The sequence below is a fragment of the Triticum aestivum genome, chromosome 1A, assembly GCF_018294505.1.
Source record: "Triticum aestivum cultivar Chinese Spring chromosome 1A, IWGSC CS RefSeq v2.1, whole genome shotgun sequence".
NCBI lineage: Eukaryota > Viridiplantae > Streptophyta > Magnoliopsida > Poales > Poaceae > Triticum > Triticum aestivum.
Window position 1 is genome coordinate 417,425,387 of NC_057794.1, and position 18,745 is coordinate 417,444,131.

Below are 18,745 nucleotides of genomic sequence, written 5' to 3' on the forward strand. Positions count from 1 at the left end.
CACCAGCGGGAGGCGAGGCCCCGCAGTAGCGCCGCTGTCGGACAGAAGATGCAGCTTGCCACATGCCACCGGGTTGACCTCCATCTTCATGACAGGAGATGCAGCGCCCATGGGGGAGCCCGCACGGCGACATCCATGACGCGCCAAATCCACGTCGCGATGTCGAGGAGAGCGGGTGCGCTCCCTACGCCCGTCCAAGGCCGAGTCGTTGGAGCGGGGCACCCGGCCGCGTCCGTCCCGGCCGCCTCCGCCACGCCAGTTGTCGTCGTAGTCGTCGCTGCCGTCCCGGCGCCGCAGCATCTGTCGGGGGTGGTCGTCCGTGCCCCGGTCTCGGCAACGCGGTGTAGCAGCCCGCGAGCTGCCTCCACCATCAGGGAGGGCAAGGGTGGCTCCAAGAGGCGGCGGAACACTGTCGATGCACTCCATGTGCCACTCCAGCGGCAGCCTGGGAGGGCTGAACGCCTCGGCACAACCATCTGAGGTGTAGCAGTCCAGGGGAGCATTGGAGTGGTCCTCCACCATGTCCAAGTGGACCAGCACCCGGAAGGTTGCGCCACGCTTGCAACCAGACGGCCTCGCCACATTGGCGAACACCTTCAGGCCGCCGGATGGACGGGTGGTGAAAGTTAGCCAAATGACCTTGGGGATGAGGTTTGGGTCTGTAGTCCAGGCCCAGAGGTCGAGCTTCTCGGAGTTTGTCCGGAGCGTGGAGTGGTCGTCGAGGTGATCCAGGGAGAAGCGCCAGTCGATGATGCGCTCGGTGATGTACGGCGTCCACACGTAGTCAGGGACGTTCTCCAAGCATAGGTGCACTCGGTAGTTGAGGGCGGCCCCGAACGCGCGCTCCAGAGGACGCCACGGCCTGATGTGGACGATGGCACCGGCAGCACGCACGCGACCCGCGACAAGCGCCGCGTCGCATTGGGCCTTGTGCTCGAACTTGATGAGGAACTCCACCGTGTGGTATGGGGTGACATCCACGTCCCCGTGGCTGAACCGGAATTGCTTCCGGATGACGCGGTCGACGTCCAGCGCGACGAGCCGCCGCGGCGCGTTGATGGCCCAGGCGATGGCCGCTGTCTGCTCCCACTCAAGCATGTCGCGGTCCATGTCGAATGAGGACGGGATGAAGCACGAGTCCACCTTGGGGCAGGCATCCGGCGCCCCGATGCTGGCTGAAGTGTGGGCTATCTCAGCGCGGGAAGGGGAGCGGACGGGGAGGCGACAATCTCAGCCAAGGAATGCACGCCCGAAGCGGCGGGCGAGCGACGCAGTGGAGGGGCCGCTGGCGGGGAGGCCGGACGCTGCTTTGACACACGCCGCAGGGGGCAACAACGCTCGATGTGGCCCGAGAGGTTGTAGCAGAGGCAGCGCACAGGGTCGCGATAGGCAGAGGAGCAGTGGTGTTTGGGGGCGAGACAGTGAGAACAACGCCCCTCCGTGCGCTTTTTGAAGCGGATGAAGCTGGCTCGGCGTTGCTCGTCGAGGCCGCCCGACGCGGGATGGGACGGGACGGCACACGCCCGGCTTGAAGGCACGTCCCGTCGAGGGCGGTGCTGCCGCTGCATGAAAGTCCAGCCCTCCTCCTCCCGAGGAGCGGACGGGGAAGGCTGCAGCGCAAGGACGCCTCCTGACGCCGCATTTACGAGCCGAGATGGGCGAGGGGGGATGGTGATGATGGAGCGGAGGCGGGTGGCCGCATTGAAGGCGTCTGGCGCGGCCGTGGATACTTGAATGCGCGCAGAGGAGGGGGAAGCGCCAACAAAGCCTGGGGGACGGAGTGGCTGAGCCCGGAATGAACTCGCCCTCCTCCTCAATTCTAGCAGGCAAGGGGGCCGAATCCAGGAAAAATTGCCAGAGTCGCCCGACGAGCATGTCGCGCGCGCAGGGGAGATGGACGCTGGCGTGCACCCTATGGCGGGCGCAACAGCAGGGCGGCAGGGGACCGGAGGAGGCGCCGCACCCAGATCCGGCATAGAGGCCAGCGCAGAAAACCGAAGCAGGAGCCTCTGCGCCTCAGAGAAGAACCAGGGGGCCCCCGGGGCCAGGCGCACCGGCCGGAAGGGGGGAGGGGGCAGCAGACCGGGGGGGGGGGGGGGGCGACCGCCGGCGGGGCGGGGCAGCCGGGTGCCGCGCGCGGGGACGAGAGCCCGAGGAGCTCCAGCGGATACATCCTCAGTTTTCATTTCCTTTATTTTTCTTTTTCATTTATTTTCATTTACATTTTTTCCTTCCTCCTTTTCTATTTCTTTCATTTTCATTTACTTTTCTATATGTTTTTCATTTTATTTTCCTTTCCTTAGCAGTAGCGCTCCCGACGCGAAACACGTTGCTACAACAATCTTAGCAGCAGCATGCTTTCCTTAGGCACGCTACTACTATTGGTACCCTGGCGAGAATACTAAGGAGAATTGTAGTAGTAGCGCCTCTACAGTTAGACGCGCTGCTGCTATGATCTTAGCTGCAGCACGTTTGGATAACATGTGCTATTGGTAAGTTGTAGTAGCGCTTCTTTTTGTCCCGCGCTACTGGTAAGTTTCTGTGTATAAGGTTTTCCCTAGTAGTGCATGAAGAAAGCAGTCGCAATGAAACTGTAACGATCATCATGCTAAGCTAACAGATGGGTCAAGTCAATCACACCTTTCTCTAATGATGTGATCCCGCTTATCAAATGACAACTCTTCGTCCATGGCTAGGAAAAATAACCATCTTTGATTAACGAGCTAGTCAAGTAGAGGCATACCAATGACACTCTGTTTGTTTGTGTATTCACACATGTACTAAGTTTCCGGTTAATACAATTCTAGCTTGAATAATAAACATTTATCATGATATAAGGAAATATAGATAACAACTTTATTATTGCCCCTAGGGCATATTTCCTTCAATATCAATACAATCAAAAGTAGGATGTAGGGTATTATCTCTTCGAGAGAGCCCGAACCTGGGTAAAACCATGTGTCCATGTTACCATCGCTCCAAGATGCCTAGCTTAGGACCCCTACTATGAGATACGCCAGATATAGAACCGACATTGGTGCTTTCATTGAGAGCCTGTTGGCAGTCGCCACGGTGCGATGGGAATTCAGATCGTCTCTAGCGCGATCTACGCATCGGAGCCGAGCTTTATGGTCGATGTCGGCATCTCTGTCACCAGCTCGACTGGTCACCTCGGCTAGATTGAGGACCGCGCTCCACATCAGATCATTAATATCAGACGGATACTTTCATCATCATCAGCTCAAATCTCAACCGAGATCATGGAAAAGTCATCCATGGAGCCTGGGGGCTCATCATCAACATTGCCCTTGTGCGATCGCATAGTTTTTTCTGTACAACAGACTTGTTTTCGCTTCCACCATCTCCTCGGAAGGCGATTGGTGGAATTGTGCAGAATTGATTATACAACAACCCTGTAAAATTTCGTCGCCTTTCAATGGAGGAGTCCCCGACGATCTATGATATACCAGAGGCCTGTTGAGTTGGACGGGAATTAGGATGAGTTTAGGGTGTAGTCTACATAGCACAGTTTGGAGGTTATTTGGAAGATCCAACCATTCATCCTTTGCGGAATTTCCATATCTACCACCTCTCAAAATTTTAGCTCGATCTGACCGTTCCAACTCTAGGTACCATCCGATAAGTGCATCAATTTTTGGATCTGTCTTCTACGTGAATACGAATTTGACCCGAGTTCATCTTTCTTCATGAACGGGATATTGGACAACCTTTTTGGAAGAAACTCTTTCTAGGGCATTGTGTTTTATTTCCGAACACATCCTCACAATTTTTTCTCATTTTTGGAGATAATCTCCACCGTTGCGCCAGTGTCAACCCAGCCCTTGCTCCATGTCTGTCGACCTGTGCTAGACAGATCATCACTTCATTGAACCGAGCCAAACCTTATCAGATCATCATCTCAGCAAGATGAACAAGAGTTCGGAATCGCAAAGGCTAAATCATCACCAACACCATCGCCCCACGGATTGCACGGGTCAGGCACGCCGACATCGCCGCTCGGTCACTTCATCAATCCGGCATTGACCGCGTCACAAGTTATGACCAGCGTCGGCATGGCCGAGCCGTAGCTTCTTCAAACCGATGTCTGCCACGCCCAACCGCTTCAACACCTCGGCTGGCATGGCGGCTGCAATGTCACCTTACCGACCTGCTCTTCACCTCGGCAGGACCAGGAGCTTCACCATCTCTTCACCAACCTACTCCGGAGACTTCGACGTCACCAGCCGACCAGCTTCGTCACATTAGCTGGTCCGGGGGCTTCGCCTTGCCGCGTCCCAGCCGAGCATGTGCATGTAACATCAAGCTAGCGCTGGCACTAGTACCATTACTAGATGCAAATCCATGAACGCATGCGTGTGTGTCTTTGGATTGCTATAACAAATAAACCAGGTGCTATTATTCCTACTAATTCTTTTGCTTACATGGGTTTATTTTTCTCGAGGAATATTACTTTGGTTTGTTCCGTCCTCTATACACAGGACTGTCAAATGCTGGCCGCATTAACGATGGTTGCGTGATGGTTCGTCAGTTTCCCGTCTGCAATTTGGCGAACGCCACATCGGGAAGTAGGACCTACCTGCGAATTCAGGCTTTGTCACGCCGACGCCCTGCATCGACATTGGCTTCGACGCCAGGCCACATCTCTTTAAAATATTATTTTGCGTAAATTAATTATGCGAGGATTTTTTATATATCTATATTATTATTTTTTGGACTGCACTATTTTACATGTGTAGGTAATCGACTGCTTCACGCGGTCACTTCGGCAAGCCGATGACTTCGTCCCAATCAACATAAATTGGCTCACGTGATCACCTTGTTGGTCGAATTGCCATACCGACATGTTCGGTTGCCTCGGGGATTTCGGCATCACCGAGAGAGTTCTACCTCATCGAATGTTCGGCACACTGGCCATATTTCTCGCTTCGCATAAATTATTAATTATGCAACAATTTTTTAATTTATTCTTATTACTATTATCTCCGGCTTGCACTATTTTCTGTGCATAGGTAAATGATTCAAGTTGGGCAGCGTTGTCACCTCGACATACCTACGTACCACGTCACCTCGGCTGGACCGGGGGCTTCGTCATCACTTCATTAACCCACGCCGGGGACTTCAGCGTCATACTGCTGACCTGCTCCGTCGCCTCGGTTGGACTGAGGGTTCGACCTCGGCACATCGGCCATGCTATGTCGCCACTTCGGAGTGTCGAGCTCTTCGCTCCACCACCTCAGGACCGGCTTGGGGGCTGGGACCTCATCCCGCCGTAAGCTCGGGCCGGGCATCAACACCGAGCACATTAACCACCTAAGTTGCTTCCATGCTCAGTTTTTTAATGCTTGTTAGGTTCGACCAAACATTATATTTGTGTTAACAACTTAGTTTGTCAACACACATTATTTGTTAAAAACACTTCCTTTCCCATGTTATCTAGGGGCTTTCAATTTGTACGAGCCGTTCTATAATAATTTTTTTCTTCCTGGTTGTTGCAATGTCTTTTTCTACAACTGCTTTCTCGACTCGAGTGTGTGGTCAACAGCCGGATAACCTGTTTTCTCTCTAATGCCGCTTGAGTTTAGTTTGCTAAACTAGCCTAACGAGCAGTACTCCGCCTTTGGGATAGGAGGTTGCAGCCGTAATCTAACCCGCTTGAAGTCTTGAGATCGGATGTGTCATATTGATGCACGAAAGAAGCACAAAAGTAAGACCAATTTTTGGATTGGCACTGAACACTTGGTCTTGTTCGGACATCAAGTTTTTACTGATTTTTTTGGTTTTCCAAGCCTATGGTACTTTTAAACTATTTGTGTGTTTCCAGCATAAGTCTCACAGTGCAACGCCGGACACCTTTAGAGATTCGGCAAAAAGATTCTCGGATATTGTTGTATATACATCCATTTCGAATTGTGTCTTTGGTCAATAGTTGGGTTTCCCAGCTCCTGTGCTTGCCTCCTAGGTTCCCCTTTGTTCGGCTAGGTGTGCAAAGGGAGAACCACTGCGATTGTGCTTCCAGCTCGAATGGTTAAGTACCTCAGTGGAGAAAGTCGAAAACAGACTGTCACAATGGGCGTAAACTGGTCAGCGATCCGATGACGGTATCAAACTATAGATCAATACCGATTACCCTATGTTAAACAATGGGACTTTTGCTACGTCTCCAACGTATCTGTAATTTTTTATTGTTCCATGCTATTATATTATCTGTTTTGGATGATAACGGGCTTTATTTTACACTTTTAGATTATTTTTGGGACTAACCTATTAACCGGTGGCCCAACCCAAATTGTTGTTTTTTTTGCCTATTTCAGTGTTTCATAGAAAAGGAATATCAAACAGAGTCCAAACGGAATGAAACCTTTGGGAGCGTGATTTTTGGAACAAACATGATCCTGGGGACTTGGAGTGGACGTCAAGAAACAATCAAGGAGGCCACGAGGCAGGGGGCGCGCCCACCCCCCTGGGTGCGCCCTCCACCCTCGTGGGCCCCTCGTTGCTCCACCGACCTACTTCTTTCTCCTATATATATTCATATACCCCACAAACATCCAGGAGCATGACGAAACCCTATTTCCACCACTGCAACCTTATGTACCCAAGAGATCCCATCTTGGGGCCTTTTCTGGAGCTCCCCCGGAGGGGGCATTGATCACGGAGGGCCTGTACATCAACTCCATGGCCCCTCCGATGATGTGTGAATAGTTTACCTCAGACCTTCGGGTCCATAGCTAGTAGCTAGATGGCTTCTTCTCTCTCTTTGGATCTCAATACAAAGTTCTCCTCGGTTCTCTTGGAGATCTATTCGATGTAATCTTCTTTTGCGGTGTGTTTGTCGAGATCCGATGAATTGTGGGTTTATGATCAAGTTTATCTATGAACAATATTTTAATCTTCTCTAAATTATTTTATGTATGATTGGTCTATCTTTGCAAGTCTCTTCGAATTATCAGTTTGGTTTGGCCTACTAGATTGATCTTTCTTGCAATGGGAGAAGTGCTTAGCTTTGGGTTCAATCTTGCGGTGCTCGATCCCAGTGACAAAAAGGGAAACAACACGTCTTGTATTGTTTCCATCAAGGATAAAAAGATGGGTTTTATATCATATTGCATGAGTTTATCCCTCTACATCATGTCAACTTGCTTAAGGCGTTACTCTGTTCTTATGAACTTAATACTCTAGATGCATGCTGGATAGCGGTCGATGTGTGGAGTAATAGTAGTAGATGCAGGCAAGAGTCGGTCTACCTGACACAGATGCAATGCCTATATACATGATCATACCTAGATATTCTCATAATTATTCGCTTTTTTATCAATTGCCCGACAATAATTTGTTCACCCACCATAATACTTATGCTATCTTGAGAGAAGCCACTAGTGAAACCTATGGCCCTCGGGTCTATGTTCCATCATACAAGTTTCCAATCTATTTTATTTTGCAATATTTACTTTCAATCTATATCATAAAAATACAAAAAATATTTATCTTATTATTATTATCTCTATCAGATCTCACTCTTGCAAGTGGCTGTGAAGGGATTGACAACCCCTTTATCGTGTTGGTTGCGAGGTTCTTATTTATTTGTGTAGGTACGAGGTGACTCGCGCGTCGTCTCCTACTGGATTGATACCTTGGTTCTCAAAAAATGAGGGAAATACTTATGCTGCTTTACTGCACCACCCTTTCCTCTTCAAGGGAAAACCAACACAGTGCTCAAGAGGTAGCAAGAGGATTTCTGGCGCCGTTGCCGGGGAGGCTTACACAAGTCAAGTTAAGATTTGATCTCCCAGCAACTAGCCATTTCTGGCGCCGTTGCCGAGGAGATCTATGCCAAGTAAAGGCATACCAAGTACCCATCACAACTCTTATCCTTCGCATTACATTATTTGCCATTTGCCTCTCGTTTTCCTCTCCCCCACTTCAGCCTTGCCATTTTATTCGCCCTCTTTTTCCGTTTGCCTCTTTTTCCTTCCTGCCTTCTGTGTGATTGTTCTTTTCGCAATTTGTTGCCATCATGTCTGAAATTGGGGAGGTTATCATTGATAAGGATAATAATATGGAAAACTTTGATGCTATTGATGATCCCCTTGAAAATCCTATTATTTTGCACACTAAAAAGTTTTGTATTGGCAGCGGTAATATTATTGGGAAGGGAGTTATTCAAGATTTCTTTACTTGTGCCGGTGCTTTGCCCACTATGAGTAGATCTATCCTTCATAAAACTAGTAGTCCCACAGATGCTATATCCTTGCTCATAGTTGAACTCGAGAGACAATTTTTACATATGCATCCTTCCATACAAAGGATTTTCCTAGAATTTTCTAATATTGAGCATTCTTCTGTTAAGCGAGCAGCGACCATCTTTTTAGCTCATGAGTTCAGATTTATAATAAAAGAGGCCAATGAAATTTTTGCGCATTATAGGGTGGATGCCGGCCGTCCTCCCATTGAAGCAAATCTTTTCTATCAAGAAGATATTATGCGTTTACGATCTTTAGATCATGTTGCTTTTAATGGAAACCTTAGAAAAAAGGTTCCTAACGATGCTCTTGTTAATAGGATCTATGAACTTAATGATAATTTTTCCATCCAGAACAATGGGCTAGGTTTTTCCCTTGAACAAAGGCTCTTGACTTTTTTGCCAAAAGAATGCTTATAATGATGAATTGATTGTGCAATATGAGGGGCCAAAGGAGGAACCAATACCTCCCGAGCTTGATCTTGTGGTCCCATTAAATTTAGCCCTTTTGACTATTTTTGCTTGCCACAAAGGAAGCTTGCTGTTGAACGTAGGGAGTATGAGATGAGCTTTCGCGATTTATCTTATCATTATCAGGGCAATACCTAGATCTATCCTTGCTTTTATGCCTAGCTAAGGGCGTTAAACGATAGCGCTTGTTGGGAGGCAACCCAATTTTATTTTTATTCCTTGCTTTTTGATCCTGTTTAGTAATAAATAATTTATCTGTCCTCTGTTTTGGTTGTGTTTTTGTGTTTAATTAGTTTTTGTGCCAAGTAGAACCATTGGGAAGACTTGGGGAAAGTCTTTATGATCCTGCTGTAAAGAACAGAAACTTTAGCGCTCGCAAGAATTTCTGCCCTTTTTTACTGGAGAGTGCTATTTAGTTAATTCCTTTTGAAGATGATTAATAGATAAATTCCTCACGTTCAGCAATTTATTTTAGAATTTTTGGGGTTCCATAAGTATTCGAAACCTACAGATTACTAAAGACTGTTCTGTTTTTGATAGATTCTGTTTTTCGTGTGTTGTTTGCTTATTTTGATGAATCTATGGCTAGTAATAGAGTTTATAAACCATAGAAAAGTTGGAATACAGTAGGTATAACACCAATATAAATAAAGAATGAGTTCATTACAGTACCTTGAAGTGGTCTTTTGTTTTCTTTCGCTAACGGAGCTCACGAGATTTTCTACTTTGAGTTTTGTGTTGTGAAGTTTTCAAGTTTTGGGTAAAGATTTGATGGATTATGGAACAAGGAGTGGCAAGAGCCTAAGCTTGGGGATGCCCAAGGCAGCCCAAGGTAAAATCCAAGGACACTAAAAAGCCTAAGCTTGGGGATTCCCCGAAAGGCATCCCCTCTTTCGTCTTCATCTATCGGTAACTTTACTTGGAGCTATATTTTTATTTGCCAGATGATATGTGTTTTGCTTGGAGCATCTTGTATGATTTGAGTCTTTGACTTTTAGTTTACCACAATCATCCTTTCTGTACAGACCTTTTGAGAGAGACACACATGAATTGGAATTTATTAGAATACTCTATGTGCTTCACTTATATCTTTTGAGCTATATAGTTTTTGCTCTAGTACTTCACTTATATCTTTTAGAGCATGGTGGTGGTTTTATTTTATAGAAATAATTGATCTCTCATGCTTCACTTATATTATTTTGGGAGTCCTTTAGAACAACATGGCAATTTGCTTTTAGGCATAATAAGAACTTTCATATAAGTGCATTGAATACTAAGAGAAGTTTGATACTTGATGATTGTTTTGAGATATGGAGATAGTGATATTAAAGTTGTGCTAGTTGAGTAGTTGTGAATTTGAGGAATACTTGTGTTGAAGTTTTCAAGTCTCGTAGCATGCACGTATGTTAAATGTCGTGTAACAAATTTGAAACATGGGGTGTTATTTGATTGTATTCCTTATGAGTGGCTGTCGGGGACGAGCGATGGTCTTTTCCTACCAATCTATCCCACTAGGAGCATGCGCGTAATACTTGGTTTTTGATGACTTGTAGATTTTTGCAATAAGTATGTGATTTCTTTATGACTAATGTTGAGTCCATGGATTATACGCACTCTCACCCTTCCATCATTGCTAGCCTCTTCGGTACCGTGCATTGCCCTTTCTCACCTTGAGAGTTGGTGCAAACTTCGCCGGTGCATCCAAACCCCGTGATACGATACGCTCTATCACACATAAAACTCATTATGTCTTCCTCAAAACAGCCACCATACCTACCTATTATGGCATTTCCATAGCCATTTTGAGATATATTGCCATGCAACTTTCCACCGTTCCATTTATTATGACATGCATCATCATTGTCATATTGCCCTTCATGATCATGTAGTTGACATCGTATTTGTGGCAAAGCCACCATTTATAATTCTTTCATACATGTCACTCATGATTCATTGCACATCTCGGTACACCGCCGGAGGCATTCATATAGAGTCATATCTTGTTCTAGTATCGAGTTGTAATCATTGAGTTGTAAATAAATAGAAGTGTGATGATCATGAGTAATAGAGCATTATCCCATAAAAAGAAAAAAAAGAAAGGCCAAATAAAAAAAGAAGGCCCTAAAAAAGTAAAAATAAAAAAGGGGGCAATGCTACTATCCTTTTTTTCCACACTTGTGCTTCAAAGTATCACCATGATCTTTATGATAGAGAGTCTCTTGTTTTGTCATTTTCTTATACTAGTGGGAATTTGTCGGATTTCAGGTTCCGGCAGACCCTTGAGGTTCGAACACTGGGGTGCGCGCGGAGATCTCTCCCCTACCGATATACGTCCAATCTCCTCGCGTGATCTAAGCTGGAAACAACGAACATCAGAATGGACACAAGGTTTATACTGGTTCGGGCCACCGTTGTGGTGTAATACCCTACTCCAGTGTGTGGTGTGGTGGATTGCCTCAGGGGCTGATGAGGAACAGTACAAGGGAAGAACAACCTCACGAGAGGTGTCCTTGAGCTGGTGCGATGAACTGCTTGGGTGAGTTCAATCGCCTCTCTCTCTCTCTACCTCTCTTTTTCGGCCCCTTCTGTCTTCCCTCTACTTTGTGGTGGCTAGCTCTATTTATAGAGGCCCTGGGCCTCTCCCCAAATAATGAGCGGGAAGGGCGCCAATAATTGGCCATTTTGAAGGGGAACATCTAGTACGAGTTATCTTTACCAAAGGTGGTCTTCGCTACCAAAGGCACTGGTGATGACGCCGTCTTGGGCTCCACGGTGACCTCCTTCCCGCCGCTCTGTAGGTCTTGGTCTCGTTGCACCAGAATGGTAACCTTTTCCCGGTGCCTTGGCCTGTGCTTGCCCCCTTTGCACCAAAGGGGAAACAAGGACACTGCGCAGGCCGACGCCCACCTGGCGCCCGCCTGGTCTCGATCGTCATGGCTTGCGTCACGGGCTCCTCGTGAGGTACCCCTGCCTTCATCTCTGTGCCTCCTCGCGAGCCTGCCTGATGAGGCTGCCTCTGAGGAAGCTTCCGGTCGTCCGCCCCGCGAGGCTTGGCCCCTCACGAGGGTCTTGAGCTTGAGCTGATGAAGATGGGCCGTGCTGGGCCCCCACTTGAGCCACGCCACAGGCCGCAGGCAGGCAAGTTTGGGGACCCCCGTTCCCAGAACGCCGACAGTAGCCCCTGGGCCCATGGCGCGCCCGGGCCTGGCCCAGCAGGGAAGCGAAGGGGCGAGCGCGAAGCGCCGCGGGCCCCAACAGCCTGCAGCCCTGGGCACCGCGTGGCGATTGATTGGACGTGGGCGTCTGTGCTTCCCCATGATGCCTCAGCGACCGCATGACTTGATAAGTCCCTGCATGCAGAGAAACCGGTCATGATTACCTGCGATCATGGTGCTCAGTGGTTGGCCTCCTCCGGCTATAAGTACGGGGCTGCACGAGTCCCCTCAGCCCATCACTTCTTGCTGCTCCTTTTCTTCTTCTTGGCTACTAGCCGCTCCCATGGCTCCAAAGAGATTCTCGGCCACGGAGAAAGGAAAGGCCCCCCAGGCTGGGCCTGACTCCCCCCCGGCCAAGCGCGGCCGAGGACGCCCTCGCAAGCATTCCACGGTCCCCGTAGTGGCTTCCCGCGGCCATGGAGGTGGTTCCCTGCGTGGTGGTGAGTGCCCGGCCGCCGGTGGGAGGCACGCCGTGGCTGTGCGCCCCCCCTAGGCCACGTTTTCGCTCTGCGGAGGTGCTGCCGGAGTTCGTCGTGTGGTCAATGGACGCAACCAGCACCCGGCTCCAGCTCCCCCGTTTCTTCGTAGGTGATCTGCCGGCCAGCGCCCGATGCGGCTTCTCGCTCCAGGTAGATGGTTGCTGCAGCAGGGCTTCCTGGGCTTCGCTGGAGGTCTCCGTTTCTGGGAATGGGGCCCTGACCCGCGGCTGGCAAACGTTTGCCCGCGCGCGCGGCCTGGGCCGGTGGTGCACCCTTCACTAAAAGTTCGATGGCGAAGCCACCCTCTATGTGAGGGTGTTCGGGGAAGACGGTCGCCGTGCTGGGTGCTGCCCCGAAGACGACGACCGCGGCCGCCTGCCCAGCCCCGGTACTGACCAGGATGAAGACGTTGACGGGCGTACAGGCGGCGGTGCTCGGGGTTCGCTGAGCTTCAGAGACTCCCTCTCAGGCAGCAGCTCTTCCAGCGGTGGCCGCGACCAACCCCCGTGCCATCGCGCCCGCCTGGGTGAAGGTAGCGGATCAGCCCGCCGTCGCGCCACGGCGAAGCGAGAGGAGGGATCCGCCTGAACCCTAGGAGCAACTGAACCTTCGATGTGGGTTGGTGCACGACGGATCGCGCCCATTTTGCTTTCCTTCTTTTCCTGCGCAGAAATAAAAGGTAGTATAGGGCCCCGCGGGGGTGTGTTAGAACTGCTGCTGTTAACCATCATGCTGCTTCCTCTATTTCTGCGATATGTTCCCGCACCGTGCACCCGTGTGCGGGAATTATTTTAGCTCGGTGGGGCTTGACGCGGTCCTCGCCTCCCGAGGCCGTGGCCCCGCCGTGCGCTTTGTGCCCTGCAAGGATCAGTAGGAGGGGTAACTTTCGGTCTTGGTTGTGGGGGCGATCGGCCCAGGTCCTGCGCTCATGTCGCGATGCCCATGAGGCACGGACTGGGAGGGGTGCTCCCGCCGAGGACTCGGATAGGAAAGCTCCAAACGATCGGGGCAGAAAAACACTCATGAGGGTGCCGCGAACCTCCCTCGCGAGACTTGTGCGAGAGAAAACGAGGCAAGCGAGCGAGAAAGACAAAGAGTCGCAAGTCAGGAATGTCAACAGCTTCAATAAAACTTCAAACGGGAATAACCAAGCCAACTACAGAAAGCAAATGAAAAAGCCGCGTCCGACACATATTCTAGTCTTCGACGACTTCTCACCAGCGCGGAGCTAAGTGCTGCCACTTGGCGTGGGCGGGAGCCCCCGAGGCCAAAGGGCGGCACTCCGGAGACTCTGGGGCGTGTACAGACCCACTCATTATTACGTGAGAGTGTCACGGGCGGCGAGCTTCACTGGCATTGGCCTTCTTCACAGGCACCGGGCCTTTCCTGGAATGCGGCAGCTTCACAGGCATTTGCCTTCTTCACAGGCACCAGGCCTTTCCCAAAATGCGGCAGCTTCACAGGAATTTGCCTTCTTCACAGGCACCGGGCCTTTCCCAAAATGCAACAGCTTCACAGGCATTTTCCTTCTTCACAGGCACCGGGCCTTTCCCAAAACGCGGCAGCTTCACAGGCATTTGCCTTCTTCACAGGCACCGGGCCTTTCCCAAAACGCGGCAGCTTCACAGGCATTTGCCTTCTTCACAGGCACCGGGCCTTTCCTAGGCGCTAGGCCTCGCTCAGGGATAGAACCTCTGGAGATGTTGAATGTTCCACTCGTTCTGGATGGGCACCCCCTCCGTGGTCTCCAAGCGCGCGGAGCCATGCCTGGAGACATGAACAATCTTGAATGGGCCCTCCCACATGGGAGAGAGCTTGTGCAGCCCCTCCTTGGAGAGAACCCGTTTGAGTATGAGATCCCCTACCTCAAGAGTTCTGGGGCGGATGTTGCGGAAGTGGTATCGTCGCAGCGCCTATTGATACCTTGCCACTTGCAGCGTGACTTCTCGACGGCGTTCCTCCCGCAGCACGAGATCCGTCCCCCGCATGGCGTCCTGCTGCGCCTCGTCGAACGCCAGGACCCATGCGGAGCGATGCCTGACCTCATGAGGGAGAACAACCTCTGCTCCGTAGACGAGGAAGAATGGGGTCTCGCCAGTCGGCTTGGTCGCAGTTGTGCGGATTGACCACATCACGGACTGGAGCTCATCGTACCAGCCCCTGCCACAGGCCTCCAGCTTCTTCTTGAAGGTCTTGGCTTTGAGGCCCCTCAGGACCTCCGCGTTGGCTCGCTCGGCCTTGCCGTTGCTCCAGGGGTGTGCTACCGAAGCGTAGCATATCTGCGTTCCAAGGTTAGCACAGTACATTTTGAAGAGATTACTGGTGAACTGCGAACCATTGTCGGTGATGATGTGGTTGGGCACCCCAAATCGGCGCACAAGGCCCTTGATGAATTTGACCGCAGAGCCTGCCGGGATTGTGCGGACGGCTTCCACCTCAGCCCACTTGGTGAACTTGTCCACAACGACGTAGAGGTAGCGATAGCCCCCTGGCGCCCGAGGAAACGGGCCCAGAATGTCCAGCCCCCAAACTGCGAACGACCATGAGAGGGGTATAGTCTGTAGACCCCCCGCAGGCTGATGGATCTGCTTAGCGTGAAACTAGCAGGTCTCGCAAGCCTTCACCAGCTCAACGACATCGTTGAGCGCTGTGGGCCAGTAGAATCCACTGCGGAACGCCTTGCCGATGAGGGTTCGTGACAACGAGTGGTGCCCGCAGTCTCCGTCGTGTATGTCCGCTAGTAGCTCCTTCCCTTGCTCTCGGGAGATGCAATGTAGGGACACATCATTTGGTCGCTTCCTGTAGAGCTCTCCATCCTTGATGCAATAAGCTGTGGCCTGCCGCGCCACACGCTCCGCTTCCTCCTCATTCTCCGGCAGAGCCCCTTGCATCAGGTAGTTCTTGAGCTCCGGGATCCAACACCCTTCCCGAGGCTCTAACGCCAGGAGCAGGCGCGCCCCTGAGGCCGGGCCGCAGACCGGGGCTCCTGAGGCAGGCGGCTGAGGGAGCTCCTCCCTTGGTTGCGCCGTGCTCGACAGTGACGGCACCGCCGAGGGTTTGAAGAGCCGCTCCTCAAAGACGCCGGGCTCCTGAGGCAGCCGCCTAGGTGCCCTCTTGGCAATGTTATCATCCTCCTGATTGGTGCTGCGAGGCACATGCTGCAACTCCAGCCCCCAGAACTGTTTCTCCATCTTGCGAACCTCAGCGAGGTAGGCTTCCATGTGCTCGTCCTTTGGCTCGTATATCTTGTTGGAGAAGTTGACGAGGATCTGTGAATCGCCCTTGATGATGAGTCGCTTTATCCGTAAGGCAATCATGGCCTTCATGCCTGCTATGAGGCCTTTGTACTCCGCTATGTTGTTGGAGACCTTTTCTCCGTGCTGGAAGCAGAGTCGTATGGCGTAGTAGAGTTTGTCCTGGGTAGGGGATACAAGCACTGCGCCAGCTCCCGCATCGTGTCGGTTGAATGCCCCATCAAAGTACATGACCCAGCCGTCCGGTGCTTCACTTCTCGGGGAAAGTGATTGGTCTTCGCCTGCCTCGAGACCCGGCGCTTCTGCCCATTCTGCCACGAAATCCGCAAGTGCGGCTCCCTTGATGACTCTGGTCATACTGAATTCTAGCTGAAATCCTATAGCTCAATGTTCCACTCAGCGACCCTCCCAGCTAAGTTGGGGCTCCTGAGTACTCTTTCCAAGGGGTATGCTGAGACGACTTTGATGGGATGGCCTTGGAAGTAGTGGCGCAACTTGCGTGAGGCCACTAGTAGCGCGAGGAGGAGTTTTTGAGGCATGGGGTACCGCGCCCTTGCGTCCCGTAGCACCGTGCTAACGAAGAACATGGGATGCTCGACGAGGTTGAGGGTGCTTGCGCAGCTTGCGTCCTCCAGAGGTTGAGGCGTTTCTTGAGACGACGGAGCCCCCAGTGCTTGGTCGCCTGAAAAGGCCCCTCCTACTTCAGGTGCGTTCTCCTGCTGCGGCTGTTCCTTTTCCGGCTGTGGTTGCGGCCTTCATGAGGCCCTCCCAGCTCTGCTTTGCTTCAGTCCGGACGGTCGATGCGGCCTTGGCATAGCACTCCTCCCTGACCGCCACCAGGGCTGCGCTAGCGAAGTTGGTGGTGGCCGCAAGGTAGAGCACTAGGGGTTCCCAAGGACGCGGAGCTACCATCACAGGCGGGCTGGTAAGGTACCTCTTGAGGTCTTGGAATGCCTTGTCAGCCTCTTCAGTCCATTCGAAGGGACCCTTTTTCTTCATTAGCTTGAAGAAGGGCAGCGCTCGTTCCCCAAGCTTGGAGACGAAGCGCCCCAGCGCAGTTATATGCCCGGTGAGCTTCTGCATTTCTCTGAGGGTCCTCGGCGGGCTCATCTCTTCGACTGACTTGAACTTCTCCGGGTTGGCCTCGATGCCCCTGTGGGACAGGAGGAAACCCAGGAGCTTACCCGAGGGGACTCCAAACACGCACTTCTCCGGTTTGAGCCGTAGGTCCACTTCGTTGAAGCTCGCAAAGGTTTCTTCCAGGTCCTGTATCAGGGTTCTTGCCTCACGAGACTTCACCACAATTTCATCGACGTAAGCTTCAGCGTTCCTCCCGAGCTGCCAGCCTAAGGCGATGTGCATCAGCCGCTGAAAGGTCACGCCTGCGTTGCGCAACCCAAATGGCATGCACGTATAGCAGTCCCCTCCACACGGGGTCAGGAAAGCCGTCTTCTCCACGTCTTCTACCGCCATCTTGATCTGGTGATAGCCCGAGAAGGCATCTAGGAAGCACAATGTTTCGGGTTCCAGCAGACCCTTGAGGTTCGAACACTGGGGTGCGTGCGGAGATCTCTCCCCTACCAATCTACGTCCAATCTCCTCGCGTGATCTAAGATGGAAACAACGAACAACACAAAGGGACATGAGATGTATACTGGTTTGGGCCACCGTTGTGGTGTAATACCCTACTCTAGTGTGTGGTGTGGTGGATTGCCTCAGGGGCTGATGATGAATAGTACAAGGGAAGAACAACCTCGCGAGAGGTGTTCTTGAGCTGGTGCGATGAACTGCTTGGGTGAGTTCAATCGCCTCTATCTCTCTCCATCTCTCTTTTTCGGTCCCTCCTTGTCTCTTTTCTAGTTTGTGGTGGCTAGCTCTGTTTATAAAGGCCCTGGGCCTCTCCCCAAATAATGAGCGGGAAGGGCGCCAACAATTGGCCATTTTGAAGGGGAACATCTAGTACAAGTTGTCCTGACCAAAGGTGGTCTTCGGCTGCCAAAAGCACTAGTGATGACGCCGTCTTGGGCTCCACAGTGACCTCCATCCTGCCACTCTGCTGGTCTTGGTCTCGTTGCACCGAAATGGTAACCTTTGCCCGGTGCCTTGGCCTATGCTTGCCCCCTTTGCACCAAAAGGGAAACAAAGGACACTGCACAGGACGGCGCCTGCCTGGCGCCCGCCTGGTCTCGATCGTCATGGCTTGCGTCACCGGTTCTTTGTGAGGTACCCCTGCCTTGATCTCTCCGCCTCCTCGCGAGCCTGCCTGTGGAGGCGGCCTCTGAGGAAGCTTCCGGTCGTACGCCTTGCGAGGCTTGGCCCCTCGCGAGGGTCTTGAGCTTGAGCTGATGAGGATGGGCTGTGCTGGGCCCCCACTTGAGCCACGCCGCAGGCCGCAGGCAGGCAAGTCTAGGGACCCTCGTTCCCAGAACACAGACAGTAGCCCCCGGGCCCCAGGCACGCTCGGGCTTGGCCTAGCAGGGAAGCGAAGGGGTGAGCGCGAAGCGCCGCGGGCCCCAAAAGCCTGCGGCCTCGGGCGCAGCGTGGCGATTGATTGGACATGGGCGTCTGCACTTCCCCACGATGCCTTGTAGCGCGCCCGGCTAAGCGGACCCGCAGTTGCACACAGTCGTTCCTCCTTTCCGCTGCTCGCTCGCCTCCTACCTTTCCTTCCTCTTCGAGCTCCAGCCTCCGCCGCCAATCCCACTCGAGTTCTCCTCTCTTCACCGCCATGGTGCCGAAAAAGAAAGGAAGGGGAAAGAAGCCCGCGCCTTCGCCCCGCATGTCACATCCCTGGTCCTGTTATGCACTAGGCTAGACCTCATGTGAGCGTCATGTTTAAATTCAAATGAAATTGAATTGAGGAATTTTCAAAGCCTCAGAAGATCTCTAAAAATAACCAACATATAAATTTCATCAAATGAGTCCAAGAAAATGTTCCTGTTATTCCATGGAAATATTGGTGAGAGGTAAAATTTAAACCAATATTTTTGGAGTCACAGAGATATTTATTTTGGCCATTTGAATTAATCCAATAACTATTTGCTTTGGATTTATATTTAATATTTA

At 51.5% G+C, this 18,745-nt stretch overlaps 1 pseudogene; it reads right to left on the reverse strand.

The window, feature by feature from the left end:
• Positions 1–626: 626 nt before the first annotated feature.
• Positions 627–18,745, reverse strand: part of LOC123187042 (uncharacterized) — a 103,568-nt pseudogene continuing 85,449 nt past the window's right edge.